We start from the raw sequence: 18,931 nt of genomic DNA, 5'->3' as shown, positions 1-18,931 counted from the left end.
AACTAACATACCATGACCTAGTCCATATTTCGTACTAATTTGTAGGAACAAAATATTAAAGCAATATTTAAGTATTTTGCTCAATATAATTCGCCAAAATGGTACTTTAAACATAAATTCAAGTGTTTGCCGACTTAACGAAAAGAGCTTATCTTAATGTCAAGTTTGATTTTAGAGCTCCCAAAACACTAGTTAACAACATCTATTTTTCAAAAGTTAAAGTTGCATTGTCATCTACCAAGTTTGTACTTCCAACTTTATTTAAGTGTCACATACATGTTCTATAGTATTGTTGCTTAATAAAAATTGGTTTTAAACCCTAAGTGATATAACATGACTATTGAATCAACTTTCGTTTAGCAATTTTGTTGATCGTTTTGAGTTATAGAAATTGATCTACACACTTTATCACATGCATTGACACATAAACATGATGCTCATGACAAAGTTTAGCAAGTTGTTTAAGCGGTAACACCGAGGGTGTTACAAATAGGGACTCATCAAATATCACATGACAAGATATGATGATCCTGTTGGAGTGGAGGTCGAGACATCGATAACCCTTGTGATCGAAGAAATAACCGAGGAACACACACAAGGATGAACGAGGAGATAATTTGTGTGGAGCTGTGGATGACAAGTTTGGATAATAGGTGCAACTAAAGACCCGAAGGTGAGTGTAGGATGGATGAGTGTCGTAGAGAGCAAAAAATGGTGTAAGGCCATCGAGGGTCGTAGTGGGGTGACAGTTAAGGAGGTAGGTGGTAGTATGGAGGGATTCAACCCAGTACACCGGTGGAAGGCTGCTCCAGAAAAAGAAGAGAGCGCACAATATTATTAATAGTGCGAAGGGCGCGCTCGGCTTTACCATTTTGCTAAGAAGTGTATGGGCACGACATACGAAGGACAACGCCCTGTGATAGGAAGAACGTGCGAGCTGAAGAGTGATCTGTAACACCCTCGGTGTTACACCATAAATCATTTACTAAAATATGTCATGAGCATCATGTTTATGTGTTAATGCATGTGATAAAGTGTGTAGATCAATTTCTGTAACTCAAAATGATCAACTAGAATGCGAAACAAAAGTTGATTCGATAGACATGTTATATCACTTAGCGTTTAAAACCCATTTTATTAAGAAAAAATGTTATAGAACATGAATGTGGTACTTAAATAAAGTGAAGTACAAAGTTTGTAGACGACAATGAAATACTTGCGGTCAAAAAATGATATTACTAGCTAATATTTTCACTAGCTTAGAAATTGCAAATGGAAATTAAATTCAGCTTAAAAACTTAGGAATTTTCAAGTCTGCCAACAGTTAGACACTGCTATGTTTAGCAATTTTTTGTGAGAGATTAGGTTAAGGAGTGGGGTAGTGTTATAGCTCGATTTGGTAGTCTCATGTGCCATCTTGAGCATGGTGAAGATGGTTTAGGTCCTAAAGCAATCTTTTGGTCGTGTTGAACGCTTTAAAATTCATGTGTGTCACTGTCTCGGGTTGGTTGGCACCGGGTGCACGGTCACCACGCGGCCTTCTCATGCCACGCACATGGCCACGTCTTGCACGGTCAACCATGCCACCGTGCTTGGCTGGTCGAGCTGCCTAGGCTTGGTCGAGGCCGACCGCAGTGAGCCGCTGGCCCCGTGCCCTACTGCTCTGCCTCATGCTGCCATCATAGGTGCCACCATGGCTATGCTGTGTGCCATCACATCCGCACTGCCGACACTAAACACGTCATGATGCTGCCGCTACCATCGCATCGTCGTCGCGTCCACGCTGATCCGCTACACCTTTACGCTATTGTCGGCCCTATGTGTGTTGCCTCTACCACGCGCACATCGGTGAGCCACCGTCATCATGCCATTTATGGCACTACGGCGCGTGGGCCACGGCGGTCGGACGCGCGTGTTGTCCGTAGCACCGGCGTGTGGGTCTCTTATTCTCGTCGCTCGCATCCTGCCAAGGCATGGATGAGCCGAGCCCACTTGCCTCACCGTCTCTATCTTCTCTCTCTGCTTTCTGCCTTCACGCCCCCTCTCTCTAGCTGACCCCACCCCGCCTTGGCTCGCATCACGCTAAGCTCCAATTTTGGAGCTTTGCACGCCATCGTGCCATTAAGGCCCATCACCGCCCGCTCCGTGGCCAGCCTCCACTACTTCACCCCATGCCAATTCATCTGCACCACTAGCTCACCATGGCTCCCTTTTTGTCGTGCGCATGCTAGTCGCAGCTCTAGGTCCGCCTCCTCGCCGCTGACGTGGTCATGCCTTTGTGGTCCGCCATTTGCCTCATAGTGCGCATGTGGCTAGCCTCACTTAGGTCATCTCTAGCTGAGTCAGCTTCTCAATAAGGTCACTAGCGAGTTATCATTGCTTACCCACTACCCTAATGCCTTGTTGTTGTTGTGGCTCACCAGAATGTCATCGCCATTGCCGTAGGGTGCCCGCCGTCGTGGAGAGGTCCTTCTACGATGTCCCAACTCATGCAACCACCACCCATCGTCTCGCATCGAACCCTAGGTGTGCGTCGGCCTCGGAGATTGGTCAGTGTGGGTCCCATGTGGCCAGCACAAGCGCTAGTGCCACCGCTCGCCACGTCGGAGCACGTGGGGAGGGTCGGGGGCCTTGTCGTTGTAAAGAGGAGAAAGTTCCAAGGGTTTCATTGCAAAGTCGATGTCTACAGAAATAGTAATGTGTACTGTAGGTTGTTTTGCTCATAGTCTAGGGGCGTTTTTGCTAATGTGCCAGCGCGCGGGATTCCCCCACCTGCGGGCCATCGCGCGCTGCATGCCGGCCTCAGCGTGGGCCATGCCTGTGGGCCGCTAAATGCTCGCGCACGCGCGCGTTGCATCGCATGGGCCATCTTGGGCCGAAATTAGTTTAGCTTTTTCGTGGAGAATAGAAATAGCTTTTTATTTGTATCTCAGAGCTGATCTTTGGTAAATCATATAAAATCATGTAGGTAACCAAAAATTGTAAAACCAATTTTGTTAAGTTTGTAAAATTGTGCTCTATTTGTTAGTGTATTTAGTTCATATATATACATGTTAATATCAGGAGCTATTAAATCATTTGAGAGTGCTTAATATTATTAGGTTAAATATTATAGGAATTTTTGTGGCAAAATGGTGATAACTGTAGCTTTGAAAATTTTATAGTATATTCATGGTATTATTATGTGCTCACTGTAATTTTTGTAGCTTTAGAATAGACTTAACATATGGGTAGTTAAATGCTCTTTGTTTCAAATATACATTAAATCATTAGTAGAAATAAAGATATATCCTTCATTTGTAAAGCTAGGTGTTTGTTAGTTGAACCCAACACTTTACTTGATGAAGATGATAGTTAGCTTAGTACTTAGTCATTAGAGCTAGCTTAGTAGTTTACCATGTGTATTCTTATTTTAAGAGTTGCTGTTGCCGAAATGCTAAGTGTTGCATCATCATCGCATGCATGTAGAGAACGAGTTGGTAGAGATCGTGACCATCGGAGATCACGAGTTTAAGGAGGTGATCGAGGAGTACAAGGAGGAGATCCTCATGTAGGAGGAGGTCCCAGAGCCGCCACTGACTGACTGAGCTAACACCACGCCTGCCCAAGGTAAGCCCTAGTGCATAACCCTTATTTTGAATAATCACTAAATATATATATCTGTGATGTGCATTTATGTTACAGGCATTTTATGGAAACCACCTGCATAAAGATATCTATCCTATGAGTCCTACTAGTATAGGTGCGAGTAGCTGCTATGCTTAAGTTTTTTTGGTTGCGTGAGTAACCTGCCATTACTCTCAATAGGTGATTAGTATTATTACTCTCATGATAAAATGGTGAAAGGAAATGGAGACCGAGTAGGGATATGGTATGAGTATTGGTGGGTGTAATAGGTTGTGTCCCGCGGCCAACACGGCATAGCTTGGTTACACTATTTTCCCTGTCCATGTTGGTTAAGGACCAGTCGTTGTATTGGATTCTAGTCAGGTCACAGACTTATTATCCTGAGCACATACTTGCTTATGGGAGCGGGAAGGATCGTTGCTCTCTAGTCGTGGGTTTCGACTCTTTCTGGACCGACTGATTGAAGGTGGGGATGGTGGAGGTCTAAGCACCACACTGAGTCTGGGACTCAGGAGTGGGGGCTTGGAGTCCAAGTTTAGGCGGGGACCTGGACCCCTTGACAGAAGAGCGGTGGGTTGGTCTTGCTTGTGCCTGGGGTACAAGTGGGGCTGTGTTTTGGGGTACCTAGCTGGGCTACATTGGTTCATGAATTGCCATGTAATACGGTATGTCTTGTCTACGATCTAGCACAGTAGTAAGAACTAGAAGATGAAAGATGATGATATAGATCTGATTGCTCAACTCTTGCTTGAAAGTAGAACATGTGCTTACATAGAATGGTTAGCTAATGATCTAATCATGACTGCTAATAAAACACATACATAAGGATTCACTACTAGTAATGCTTCTTCGTAAAAAGGAAACCTAGCAAACCATAAAGCTCATCATATTCTTTGGAGTCAGGAAATTATTCCCACTAGTCGGGTAAGTCTTGCTGAGTACATTATATACTCAGGGTTTATTTACCCCTATTGCAGGTGCAACTTGAGGAGTAGCTATTGTGTGGAAGATTCTTCTGGTGGGCACAGACAGATCCTTATATCTTATCGCTAGATGTTTCTTTTTAAATTCCACTATTTAAATTCTACACTCTGAACATGGTATTGTAATAATGTATTTTTGAGAACTCTTGTTGTATGAAATAGACTAAGTATTATAAACTCGTTCTTATTATTAGATCCTAGAGGACAAAACGTGGATGGTTTGAGTTCTCCCTTGGGGTGTGCTCGACGGAACCAGTCCGATGTAGCCAACTTTTGGGGATGCTTAGTGTCTGGTGGAAGACGAGTGCCTTCGGAAGCGGGCTATTTCGGGTGGTTTACATGATCGAAACTCACGATCATTGTCGCACTAGATGACCTTGATAGGAGTGCCAAACTACAGTGCGCACGTAGGCAAAAAAGCTTGAAAGCGTGGCAAAAGTCTAAAGATTTAAGGCGAAGTGGAAATGTCCAAGCATAGTGGGAGCAATCATCAATAATAACGAGATAATATTTGTAACCCGACACGCTAGCAACAGGGGATGTCCAAAGATCACAATGTACTAAGTCAAATTTATTGATAGCTCGAGAAGTAGAGGTTCCAAAAGGAAGACGAACATGATGGCCCAATTGGCAAGCATGACATATGTGATCATGTTTGGGTTTATTACACGGAATAACTTAAGAGCTAATAAGCTTGGACAAAGCATCAGAGTCGAGATGGCCGAGATGATGATGCCACAGGGTGGAGGTGGAGGGAGTAGCAGCGAGTGAGGGTGTGCTGCTGGTGGGTGGGAAGAACGGGTAGAGATCACCCATGCTATTGCACCTGGCGATCACGCTCTGTGTTTGTAGGTCCTTCATAGAAAGACCAAAAGGATCAAACTTGATGGAACAATTATTATCTATGGTGAATCAGGGTACAGAAATTAAGTTCTTAATAATGCTAGGTGACACTAAAACATTATTGAGAACAAGAGGACGACACGGTGCATTAAAAGAGAATGAACCAATGGAAGTAACGGGCAGCAAGGTGCCATTACCGATAATGATAGATTAAGGACCAGACAAGGAGGGAGGCCAAGGAGAGAAGAGAATACCAGAGTGGGCGGTCATGTGAGAACCCACACCAAAATTAGCATACCACTCGGTGGGGCTAGGTGGTGGCGTCAAAGACATCATGTTGACGTTGTTGATGAGGGACGTCTGCTCCCAAGACCCTCTAGGTTGAAGAAGCTGAGGACACCATGGGGCCCCCTCCCCCGTACGTGAAGCCTGGGGGTAGGGCAAATGATGGCGTGAACCCTAGGGGTGGCGCCGGGTAGTAGGGCCCGTGGTATGGCACCATGTTGAACGCCGGCTAGGGCTGTTCATACGCCGCGGGCTGGGGACGCCGTAGGTGATGAAGGAGGCCACCGTAGCCATGAGGCCATAGCTGCATGGTGCTAGACCATAGAGTGACATGGTCGGTGTCGGGGCCAGACGACGCGTTGTGGGACGGAGCACCACCAGGGGCACCGTCGGGTCATGGACAGCCTAGACCACTGTTGTACTTGTCGCCACCAGGGACAGAGCGCCACTAGGGCCGCATCCACGATGGTGGGAGTTGCGCGATCCAGAGGAGGCGCCAGAACCAGCGGGTGCCGGTGTTGTCGGGCGCTGGTGCTGCAACCAGGGCCAGCGGCGTGGCAGGAGTTACGTCGTTGGTGGTGTTGTTGAGGTCGATCTCCTATAGGAGCAGGAGTGTACGCACCCCGTCGAATGTGGGGAGCGTCCGCTGCATCTTCATGTTGGACACCATGTGACGAAACTTGGCGTTGAAGCCGCGGAAGAGGGTGAGGACCAGCTGTCGATCGTCGATCGGATCGCCAAACTCGGTGAGTGAGGCGGCCTTTGTCTCAAGGTGGCTGTAGTAGTCCATGATGGACAGGGCGCCCTGCTTGAAGGTGTGGAACTCAGGCTCTAGCAGTAGGGCGCGAGACTCGCGCTGCTCGAGGGATTTGTCCTTGAGGTAGAGCCATGCTGCGCGGACGTCAGGTTCCTGGATCATCAACGATTGCTGCAGATCATTAGACATGGTGCCATAGATCCATGTGAGGACACAACAATCCATGGTTGACCAAGCTGATCGGTCGAGGTAGGAGTCATCGGAGAGTACATAAGGCTTGAGGTTGTACTTGCCGAGGACGATGAGGAAGAGGCAGTGCCAGCGGCCATAGTTGTTGGCCGGTTTCTTCAAGGTATTGGGAACCAAAACCTTGATGTTGATGACGGCGATCGCCTGTGTGTGCAGGGTGGCGTTGGTGGCTTCCTTGGCAGAGAGCTTCTGGTTGAGGGCCACACAGGCCTCCTCCACGAGGCGCTTGGCCTCGGCAGCCCGGGCAGCGGCAGCAGCGTCATCGTCGCTAGGGGCCATGACTGGATAGGTAGCATTAGCATATGCCTGGCGAGCAGCAGCAGGCAGCGGACTGGATTGGCAGTAGTAGCGGTAGGCGATGTGAACAGCAACATGCAGTGAACCGGATCAGCAGTGATGGGATCAGCAGCAGGTGACATGAATAGCAGCATGCAGCGAACCAGATCGGCAACATCAGTAGCTGCTTGGCGATGGGATCAGCAGCAGGTAGCGGCAGGAAGGTGGCCTGGCAAGGATCTTAGCGATGGGTAGTGGAAGGGCCGGTGACGTGAGGTCAGCGGCGGCTAGCGTTTGTGTAACACCTCGGGTGTTTAAATATTAAAATCTGACATATCATCATATGCATTGCAAAGCATTTGGCATTTGGTGAAAACTTTGATATGCATACACTAATACAAGTTTATATTTATGTGGTATGTGTTGCATTATATTGTTTGACTCAAGTTCAAAGTTTGTTTGGATTTTGAATTTTTCGAGAAAACCCCGCTTTTTAGCATTTAAATCCTACCCTAAAAATCCATTTCAAAATTTAAGCATATTTTAGGGTTGAGCCCAAAAGAAAAAGTGTAGAGCTTGGCAAGTTATATAAAGTTTGTTTTTGGAGTTTTTCAAGTTGTTTAGAAAAATTTCGAGTAATTCAAAAAGGCGTAATTCGTTAAATTTCCCTATTCAAATTCAAAAGTTCATTTCAAAATCTAGACCGAATTAGGAGATGGTTATAAGCAAAGTTGTAGAACTTTTGATTTTGAACAACTTTTGTTTTTGGAGATTTTTGAGTTGTTATGAAAATTTAGGAGTAATTTGTGAAATTTGGCAAATGGTAATTCCGTAATTTTGATGAATAGTGTTCACCGCTTGTGCTACACGGCCGGCGACCTTCTTCGGCGTTCCAGGCGCGTCATGGCCATCCTTGGCGTCACGCTGGCATGGAAACGGCTCCGTCGTGGCTTCCTTGAGCTTCTGAGTCGTGTTATAAGAACCGAGACGTCGTCGTCGTCGTTTTCTCTTCTCCTCTGTTTTCCAGTCACCGCCGCCGCAGCTCCGTTGAGCCCTCGCCGTCGAACCTACGTCTACATCATTGCGGCATAGTGCTAGATAGCTTCACAGTTTCCTTGCGCACCCAGCTAGCTAGCTCTGGTCGATTGATTTCACCGTGAGTTCGTCGTTCGTCGCTTTCTTCCTCGCGGCCAACAACCTCACCCGAGACTCCGTTTCACCGCGGCCAGCCTACTCCGATGAGCCGTTGGCCTTGATCGGTGTACCTACGGCTTCGTCTCGATGCTGTGGTGCTTAATCCTGTGTTGCTTGCTCGTTTTGATCACTACAGTCGCTGGTTCTTCCTCACTGACGATCTTTGCTCCGCCGTGATCACCGTGATCGTCGTCACGCATCTCCGTTGCTTCTCCGACCTCGCTCCTTGCTTCAACGCGTTCGGGGTGAGCCACTAGTGCTTCCTGGATCCCTTGTTTGAGCTCTACTGGTCGTACACCGTCGGCGTAGTGCTGCCGTGCCACCGCGTCCGCCATGGACGACGTCGAGCTAGTATAGGGCCATAATCAGTGAATATAGGGACGTCAATCGATGCGCCTAGTCTTGGTGATCATTTTGGTACGTTGGCCGTCGCCGTTGGACTCACCGTCGATGAGTTTACGTCGGTCAGCGCCGTCATCGTCGTGGTCAAACGCGCGAGGCTAGGGATGACAGGTGGGACCCGTTGTCAGTGACTCAGCGTTCAAATGGATTTTTCTATTTTCAGCTTTGAATGAATAGTGTCTGTTTTTGTTATTTTTTGTGTAGATTTATTTAGAGCTCCAAAGATTATGAAAATTTTTGTGTGACTCCTTTGTGATGTATATTATTTAAGAAAAATATGAAATATTGTTTTGCAGCACTTTTTGAATGTGATAAAAATTGCTCAATTTATTAATAAATGGATTTCCATGATTTTTCTAGGCTCATTTAATTGTCCAAAAATTATGAAATTTGTTTTGCCACTTACTTATCATGTAATGACCATTTACTAAAATTTTGAGCTCAATTAGAATAAGTTGATTTATTTCATAATTTTGAATTAAATAATTAATTCATAAAAGCAAATAGTAACCTTTAACGACTTAGGTTTTGTTTGAAATTTTGGATTGAGTGATGACCTTGGGTCATTAGTTGATAATGATCCTTGGCAATTGATGTATGTGTTATGAAAAAGATTTAGTTTGTTTGACTTGCAACTGTACCGCGAAGGAAAGTTGTATTCAAATTGTTAAATTTTGCATCCATCATCAAGCATCATGTTTCGTATTCTGCATCATGTTAAACATGGCATTGTTATTACGTGTAGTGAACGAAGGTGAACACGTGATAGTTAATCAAGTTGTTGAGGAGGTTAATCCGTCTGTTGAGGTCGGATCGAATACTTGTGAAACGTCGCAGGAACTGGACTTTTCCGTCAACGAAGGCAAGCCCCGGATGCATATAACCCTACCTTGTGTTTTATAAATTAATTTCGCTTTTGCTTTCCGTTACTGCATTAAGTGATTAGGAGTTAAGTAAGAGCCTAATTGGTGCATTACCACCCATGTTATTCCGTATTTACCATATTACCAGTTTTAAACTCGTATATGCCTAGTTTTGCTTAGCTATGCGTAGAATGATGAAAGTCAGGTGACTACCTGCCACCTGCAAGTTTTAAATGGAACATTGGTTAATTATATTAGCATGTGATATGGGAATGTGGAGTAATAAATCTAGACCGGGCAGACTCGGTGTGTGTGAGCCATAACACATGGAGGTCTTGTGAGCGAGTTCTTTCCGCCTATGTCGATTAAGGCACGTCCGTTGTTGAATTGCATGAGGTGAGAATTTGTAGTACTAACCACATACTCCGGTAAGCCTTTGCTCGGCTATTCTATTATGAGAATGGCTACTCGCGCACTGGGAGTGGAGAGATGGCGGGAATAGCATGTACCCACGTGGCCATGGGCTAGAATGGTGGAGTACTATATTCTCGGGTGGCGCGGACCCGTTCTTGTTTTAGAGGATCCGAGGGTAGGTTGGTATATGTAAGTCGGGGACCTGCATATGTCGTGTGGTCTGGAATCCCCAACTGGGTCTTAATCGGTTCGAATCGCCGTTGCTCCTCGGTTATGGAGACTCAACTCACTGTTCATCATCGTAGTATTAATAACTAGAACTTGAATAAGGCTTGTGAAGGTGTTGGATATGAAGTTTCATGATCACAGCGCGGATCGTGTCAGCTTTGTATATAATTCTTATGAAGTTTTCTATATAAAGAATTTTGTTAAAAGAGCTTTTATGCAAAAGAACTTTGATCATTGTTAAAGCTATACCTTGAATCCCTGAGCCTGCATTCCTAAGTTATCAGTTAATATTTTGGTTAAGTCTTGTTGAGTACTTTTGTACTCAGGGTTCATTGACCCTTGTTGCAGGTGAGCCTCATGAGCAGATCTGTTTTGGATCGTGCTGCATGACTATTGTTCATTCTGACGATGAGAAGTAAATGTGTGATCCTTGGGTAGGATGTTTAATTTGTGTGTTATGTATATGTTAATTATGCCACTCCACTACTACTATGGTTTATAATAATTATCGAGCTTAGTTTGTAAGGTTTGAAACAACTAGTTTGTAAACTATGTTACCGTAAGACTTCCGCTGTTTTTACTCTGGTGTTGATATTTAAATAAATGTTGTAAAACTGCAATGACTCTGTAATGTGATCCTGCTAGGAAATCGTGGATGATTCGGGGTTCTCTGAGGACACCTGACAGACTTCTTAAGTTACTAGGAATATATGCATAGTTGTCAAAGGTCGTTGGACAGTGATAAGTGCATGTGGGTCCTATAATTTAGGAGGTTCTACCACAGAATGGTATCAGAGCGATCGTTACAAGGTTTTTGTTGTATTGTTTTACAAAATCTTCAAAATGATTTGGGATGACTAAATCTAACTTGATAATTTGGTCCAAATTGCTTCTGACTTATCTTATTTCTTTCTCACCATTCCATATTTGATTAAAAAGGTTTTGTGTGGTGGAGTAGTAATCTTATTATGCCCTATATAAAAATAAATGTTGTTTATGTGCATTATAAACTTTGATGTTTTTGTTCGTAAGAATGATTCATGCATCATGATTAATTCACTCGTTACTTCCTTCACCTCTTAGTCTAGAGTTAAGTAGTGAGTCTGGTTTGAGGAATGTAATCCATCATAGCTGCTCTTTAGACTTTGATCAAATGGTCTTACTTGGATTAAATTGGTTTCCTACAGTATGGCTCGTGCCAAGATGACGCCCCGTAAGTCCACTGGACCCAAAGGAATTCCTCGTCACCAACTTGCCCCTAGAAATGATGGTGCTAGCAGTAGTAGTTCTAGGCCTGATCCCTAGGTGGAGATACAGAGAATTTCTGCAGAGTTAGCACAAGCTACTAGAGATAGGGCTTTGGATGTTATACAGGTAGGAGAATTGTAGGGTCAATTGAGGCATCTCACCACCGCACATAGGAACTGCGAACGTATGTTGGTTCGTACAGTGGAGGGAAGAAATGAGGCTTGGCATAGGGAAAATGTAGCTAGAGCTAGAACTCATGAGCTAGAATTCTATGTAGAAGATTTAGAAGAACATAATACCTATCTACATGAGGAAGTTCATAGGCTTAGCAATCTACTAAATCCGAATCATGAGCCTCAAGCTGATGCCATGGACCCCGGTGTCATCCTTGCCGATGATGACAAATTGGGAGAGGAAGAAGAAAAAGATCCTAAAGAATTAGTAATGATCAATGAAAGTGATGATGAAGGCGGTAATAATTCCAGAATGGATACCGAGCCTAAAGTTTGAAGTAATTGAGGAAAGGAGTAGAGTAGTATAATAGTAGCTCTAGTCAAGTTATGTAGTTTTGTTTTCATACTCGCGGGTTTGTTTGTACATTAGTAAACTCTATGTAATGTGTCTAGAGTAAACTTTGGTACAATTCAATAAAGACATGTGAATAAAGTTTGGTTTGTTATGAGCAGATGCGTTGTACGCGGGGTTTGTATATTCCTGGAACTTCACAAGATAAGGACGGTATTCCAGATCCGCCACCAGTTCCAACAAATTTAGCTGATGCTATAACCGCACTTATCAATGTGATGGCTGAAAATTCTCGTTTGCTTCATGAGATGGCTTAGAATAATTAGAATCAGATACAAGGAAACTGTGGTCACCACCATAATAGATAGGAGGCTACATATGTTGATTTCATAGACACAAGACCATCGGTGTTCACCAAGGCAGATGAACCATTGGAAGCTAATGACTGGCTTCGAACCATGGAGCAGAAATTTGACCTTATTCTATGCACGGAGTATCAGAAACCTACGTTTGCCGCCCAACAACTTAGAGGAGCAGCAAGTGCTTGGTGGGCTAACTTAGTGGCCATGCAACCAGTTAGCATTCCAATAACTTGGGCTAAGTTCCGTGCTGCCTTCAGAGCCCATTATATCCCTGAAGGAGTGATGGCTATGAAGCTAGATGAATTCCTTGCTTTGAAGCAAGGAGATCAAACCATGATGCAGTATGTGGGCAGATTTAATCATCTGTCCCAATATGCATCAAAATATGTCAATACTGATGCCAAGAAGAAGAGGTGGTTTATGAGAGGCCTGAATACCAAGTTGCAGACTATGATGACCACTTGTACCAATGTCACTTACCATGAGGCCGTAAATATTGCAATTGCTTCAGAGTCAAAGTATCGGCAGCATAAGGAGCTTAAAAAGAAAAAGAGTATGCCGTCTGGATCTTTTGGGGGAAATCAGAAGAGGCAGAGGGTGATTTATCATCTAGTACATCATAATCGTCCTCCTTATCGTCCGCCACAGTTCCAAGCCGGGCAATAGTCAAATGTCTGTCCCGCTATAACCTATCCGAATTCACAGTCAACCAATGCTTCTGGTGGCAATGCTCCAACGTCCCAGGGTCACAACTATCCGTGTTACAATTGTGGAAGGACTGGTTATTTCTCTAGAGAATGTCCATATCCTAGGTAGGCTAATCAAAATTATCAGAAGACCCCTGCCAATCAACAACAGGGTCAGACACCAAACAAGAACCCCAATCAGAATGCTTAGAAGGGCAAAGATGAGAGGAAGACAGGACAGGTGTTCTATATTCAAGCTAGAGAAATTTCGGAAGGAGAGCCAGTGATGATGGGTATGTTTCCTATTGCCAATCACCCTGCAGTTATACTTTTTGATTCTGGCGCATCACATTCATTCATCAATAGAACATTTGTCATGAAGTATGAAATTTCAATTGGGGAAAGAAAGGAAAGTTTTTTTATACAGTCGCCCGGGGGACGTCTGTGTACTAAGGAAATGGTATACCAGGTACCCGTAAACCTGGGTGGGCATATTTTCCCACTACCATGATTATCCTTAAGGATCAGGATATAGATGTAATCTTGGGAATGAATTGGATGTATCAGCATAAGGTTGTTATAGATGCTTTGAATAGGACCTTAAGAGTGAGTTTGCCTGATAGTAATTCTCAACTTCTCATCCAACTTCCAACCCTAAGAAGATCAGTGGGCAAGATTTGTGCAACTGCTGTTAAAGAGATTAGAGATATTCCGGTAGTGTGTGAATTTCCATATGTGTTTCCTGAGGATTTACCTAGTCTACCACCTGATAGGGATGTACAGTTTAATATAGAGTTACAACCTGGAACAGCTCCGATTTCTCGGAGAGCTTATAGGATGCCACCTAAGGAATTGGCCGAGTTGAAGACTCAGTTACAAGAATTGATTGAGAAGGGGTTTATCCAACCTAGTTCATCACCTTGGGGATGTCCGGCAATTTTTGTGAAAAAAAAAGATGAGACCCTGAGGTTATGTGTTGACTATCGTCCATTGAATGAAGTAACCATCAAGAATAAATATCCATTACCTCGGATAGATTTGCTTTTTGATCAATTGGTCGGAGCCAAAGTTTTCTCCAATGTAGATTTGAGATCAGGATATCACCAAATCAAGATAAAGCCTGAAGATATTCCCAAAATGGCATTTACCACAAGATATGGATTATATGAATACTTGGTAATGTCTTTTGGTTTGACAAATACTCCAGCTCATTTCATGTATCTAATGAATTCAGTATTCATGCCTAAGCTAGACAAGTTTGTAGTGGTGTTTATTGATGACATTTTAGTATATTCCAAGAATAAGAGAGAACATGCGGAACATCTCAGAATTATTCTGACCTGCTTGAGAGAACATCAACTATATGCCAAGTTCAGCAAGTGTGATTTTTGGCTTAAGGAAGTACAATTTCTTGGACATGTCTTGTCAGCCGAAGAAGTTGCAGTTGATCCTAGCAAAGTGAAGGATGTGCTTGATTGCAAACCGCCAGCCACAGTTCATCATGTTCGGAGTTTTCTGGGATTGGAAGGGTATTACCGTCGGTTTATTTCAAATTTCTCAAAAATATCAAAGTCCATAACTGAATTGTTGAAGAACCAAGTTAAGTTTGTCTGGTCATCAGATTGTGAGGAGGCTTTCCAGACTTTGAAGAGACTGTTGACTACTGCACCAGTGTTAGCCCAACCTGATATCGAGAAGCCGTTTGATGTCTATTGTGATGCTTCAGGTATTGGTATTGGATGTGTGTTGATGCAAGAAGGCCGAGTCATTACCTATGCATCCAGGCAACTTAAGCAACATGAAGAACACTATCCAACTAATGATCTGGAGTTAGCAGCTGTGGTTCATGCTCTAAAGATTTGGCGGCATTACCTGCTTAGTAATACGTGCCATATATATATAGACCATAAGAGCTTAAAGTATATCTTTACTCAGTCAGAGTTGAACATACGACAAAGAAGATGGTTAGAATTGATTAAGGATTATGATTTGGAAGTACATTATCACCCTGGTAAAGCAAATATGGTTGCAGATGCCCTCAGTCGCAAAAGTTATTGCAATTGTCTAATAGTGAGAATAATGGGTTTGAATTTATGTCAAGAAATAGAAAAGTTGAATGTAGAAGTAATTCGACAAGGAAGTTTGACCAACATAATTGTTGAAGCCACTATTCGAGATCAAGTTATTGCTGCTCAGAAGGAAAACAAGGGTATAGCCCATATCGAGGAAAGAGTCAGGAATGGAAAAGCAGAATGTTTTAGCATAGATGATGAAGGTGTGCTATGGTTCAAGGATCGCCTGGTGGTACCAAAAGTTCCTGAGTTATGGCAGTCAATTCTAGATGAAGCACATGCTACTAGGTTATCTGTTCATCCAGGAAGTAACAAGATGTACCATGACTTGAAGCAAAGATTCTGGTGGACTAAAATGAAAATAGAGATTGCTAGATTTATAGCAAAGTGTGATACTTGTCAAAAGGTGAAAGCTATATATTTGAGGTCTACTGGTGAATTACAACTATTACATATTCCATCTTGGAAGTGGGAGGACATAAGTATGGACTTTATTGTTGGTCTACCCAATACATCAAAGGGATTTGACTCAGTATGGGTTATTGTAGATCGACTCACTAAGTCAGCACATTTTCTTCTGGTCAAGACAATATATCCTACGATCCAATATGCCAAAATGTACTTAGCAAGAATCATAAGTTTGCATGGAGTACCAAAGACCATAGTGTCAGATAGGGGTACACAATTTGTCTCCAATTTTTGGAAACAATTGCATTCTTCATTGGGTACCAAACTACTGTATAGTACAGCTTATCATCCGCAGACTAATGGACAAACTGAAAGAGTCAATCAGGTGCTTGAAGATATATTAAGGTGTTGTGTCCTTAACTATTCCACTAAGTGGGACGAATGCTTACCTTTGGCTGAGTTCTCATACAACAATAGTTATCAGGAAAGCATTATAATGGCTCCATTTGAAACACTCTATGGTCGTAGATGCAGAACATCGTTGAGTTGGTCTGATCCTAGAGAAAGAAGATTCTTTGGAGTTGACCTTGTGAAAGAAACAGAAGACAAGGTTAGGCAAATACAGATTAATTTGAAGATAGCTCAGTCCCACCAAAAGAGTTATGCGGATAGAAGACAGAGACCATTGGTATTTAACAAAGGAGATTTTGTATATCTAAAAGTATCACCAATGAAGGGAGTTACCCGTTTTGGTGTTAAAGGAAAGTTGGCACCCCGATATGTTGGACCATATCAAATTTTGGAGAGGTATGGAAAAGTGGCATATCGCTTGAAGTTACCTGAACATCTCGCAGTTGTGCATGATGTGTTCCATGTTTCTCAATTGAAGAAGTGTCTTCGAGTGCCTGAACAGAATGTTGAAGTTGAAGGCATGGAACTAGAACCGGATTTAACTTATTCCGAATATCCTATCTGAGTGTTAGATCAGAAAGATCGTGTTACTCGAAGATGGACAATCAAGTTCTATAAAATACAATGGAATCAACATTCAGAAGAGGAAGCTACTTGGGAATCAGAAGATTACTTGTTAGAAAAGTTTCCAGAATTTCTAGCGTCAATATAAAATAGAGTAATGTTAGTTGAGCTCGGTAGTACAAGTTATGTTTTGTAAAAGGAACCTCAGATGTTTTATGGACAGATTTTGTTTGTGTTCTCGCGACACATTTCCTTTTCCATTACTTACCCTATGGCTTTGAATCTCGGGGCGAGATTTCTTTTAGGGGGAAGGATTATAACACCTCGGGTGTTTAAATATTAAAATCTGACATGTCATCATATGCATTGCAAAGCATTTGGCATTTGGTGAAAACTTTGAGATGCATACACTAATACAAGTTTATATTTATGTGGTATGTGTTGCATTGTATTGTTTGACTCAAGTTCAAAGTTTGTTTGGATTTTGAATTTTTCGAGAAAACCTCGCTTTTCAGCATTTAAATCCTACCCTGAAAATCCATTTCAAAATTTAAGCATATTTTGGGGTTGAGCCCGAAAGCAAAAGTGTAGAGCTTGGCAAGTTATACAAAGTTTGTTTTTGGAGTTTTTCAAGTTGTTTAGAAAAATTTTGAGTAATTCAAAAAGGCGTAATTCGTTAAATTTCCCTATTCAAATTCAAAAGTTCATTTCAAAATCTGGACCGAATTAGGAGATGGTTATAAAAGCAAAGTTGTAGAACTTTTGATTTTGAACAACTTTTGTTTTTGGAGATTTTTGAGTTGTTATGAAAATTTGGGAGTAATTTGTGAAATTTTGCGAATGGCAATTCTGTAATTACGATGAACAGTGTTCATCACTTGCGCTACACCGCCGACGACCTTCTTCGGCGTTACAGGCGCGTCGTGGCCGTCCTTGGCGTCGCGCTGGCACGAAAACGGCTCCGTCGTGGCTTCCTTGAGCTTCTGAGTCGCATTATAAGAACAGAGATGCTGTCGTCGTCGTTTTCTCTTCTCTGTTTTCCAGTCACCGCCGCCGCAGCTCCGTTGAGCCCTCGCCGTCGAACCTGCGTCTATGTCGTCGCGGCATAGTGCTAGATGGCTTCATAGTTTCCTTGCACACCCAGCCAGCTAGCTCTGGTCGATTGATTTCGCTGTGAGTTCATCGTTCGTTGCTTTCTTCCTCGCGGCCGGCAACCTCACCCGAGACTCCGTTTCACTGCGGCCAGCCTACTCCGGTGAGCCGTTGGCCTTGATCGGTGTACCTACGGCTTCGTCTCGATGCTGTGGTGCTTAATCCTGTGTTGCTTGCTTGTTTTGATCACTGCAGTCGCCGGTTCTTCCTCACTAACGATCTTTGCTCCGCCATGATCACCGTGATCGTCGTCACGCCTCTCCGTTGCTTCTCCGACCTCGCTCCTTGCTTCAACGCGTTCGGGGTGAGCCACTGGTGCTTCCTGGATCCCTTGTTTGAGCTCTACTGGTCGTACACCGCCGGCGTAGTGCTGCCGTGCCACCGCGTCCGCCATGGACGACGTCGAGCTAGTATAGGGCCGTAATCAGTTATGATAGAGACGTCAATCGATGCGCCTAGTCTTGGTGATCATTTTGGTACGTTGGCCGTCGCCGTTGGACTCACCGTCGACGAGTTTACGTCGGTCAGCGCCATCGCCGTCGTGGTCAAACACGCGAGGTTAGGGATGACAGGTGGCACCCGTTGTCAGTGACTTAGCGTTCAAATGGATTTTTCTATTTTTAGCTTTGAATGAATAGTGTCTGTTTTTGTTATTTTTGTGTAGATTTATTAAAGCTCCACAAATTATGAAAATTTTTGTGTGACTCCTCTGTGATGTATATTATTTATGAAAAATATGAAATATTGTTTTGCAGCACTTTTTGAATGTGATAAAAATTGCTCAATTTATTAATAAATGGATTTCCATGATTTTTCTAGGCTCATTTAATTGTCCAAAAATTATGAAATTTGTTTTGCCACTTACTTATCATGTAATGACCATTTACTAAAATTTTGAGCTCAATTAGAATAAGTTGATTTATTTCATAATTTTGAATTAAATAATTAATTTATAAAAGCAAATAGTAACCTTTAATGACTTAGGTTTTGTTTGAAATTTTGGATTGAGTGATGACATTGGGTCATTAGTTGATAATGATCCTTGGCAATTGATGTATGTGTTACAAAAAAGATTTAGTTTGTTTGACTTGCAACTGTACCGCGAAGGAAAGTTGTATTCAAATTGTTAAATTTTGCATCCATCATCGAGCATCATGTTTCGTATTCCGCATCATGTTAAACATAGCATTGTTATTACGTGTAGTGAACGAAGGTGAACACATGGTAGTTAATCAAGTTGTTGAGGAGGTTAATCCGTCTGTTGAGGTCGGATCGAATACTTGTGAAATGTCGCAGGAACTGGACTTTTCCGTCAACGAAGGCAAGCCCCGAATGCATACAACCCTACCTTGTGTTTTATAAATTAATTTCATTTTTGCTTT

This window comes from Miscanthus floridulus, chromosome 4, assembly GCF_019320115.1.
Source record: "Miscanthus floridulus cultivar M001 chromosome 4, ASM1932011v1, whole genome shotgun sequence".
Classification (NCBI taxonomy): domain Eukaryota; kingdom Viridiplantae; phylum Streptophyta; class Magnoliopsida; order Poales; family Poaceae; genus Miscanthus; species Miscanthus floridulus.
The sequence above is the reverse complement of the archived record's forward strand: the minus strand, read 5'-3'. Positions refer to the sequence as shown.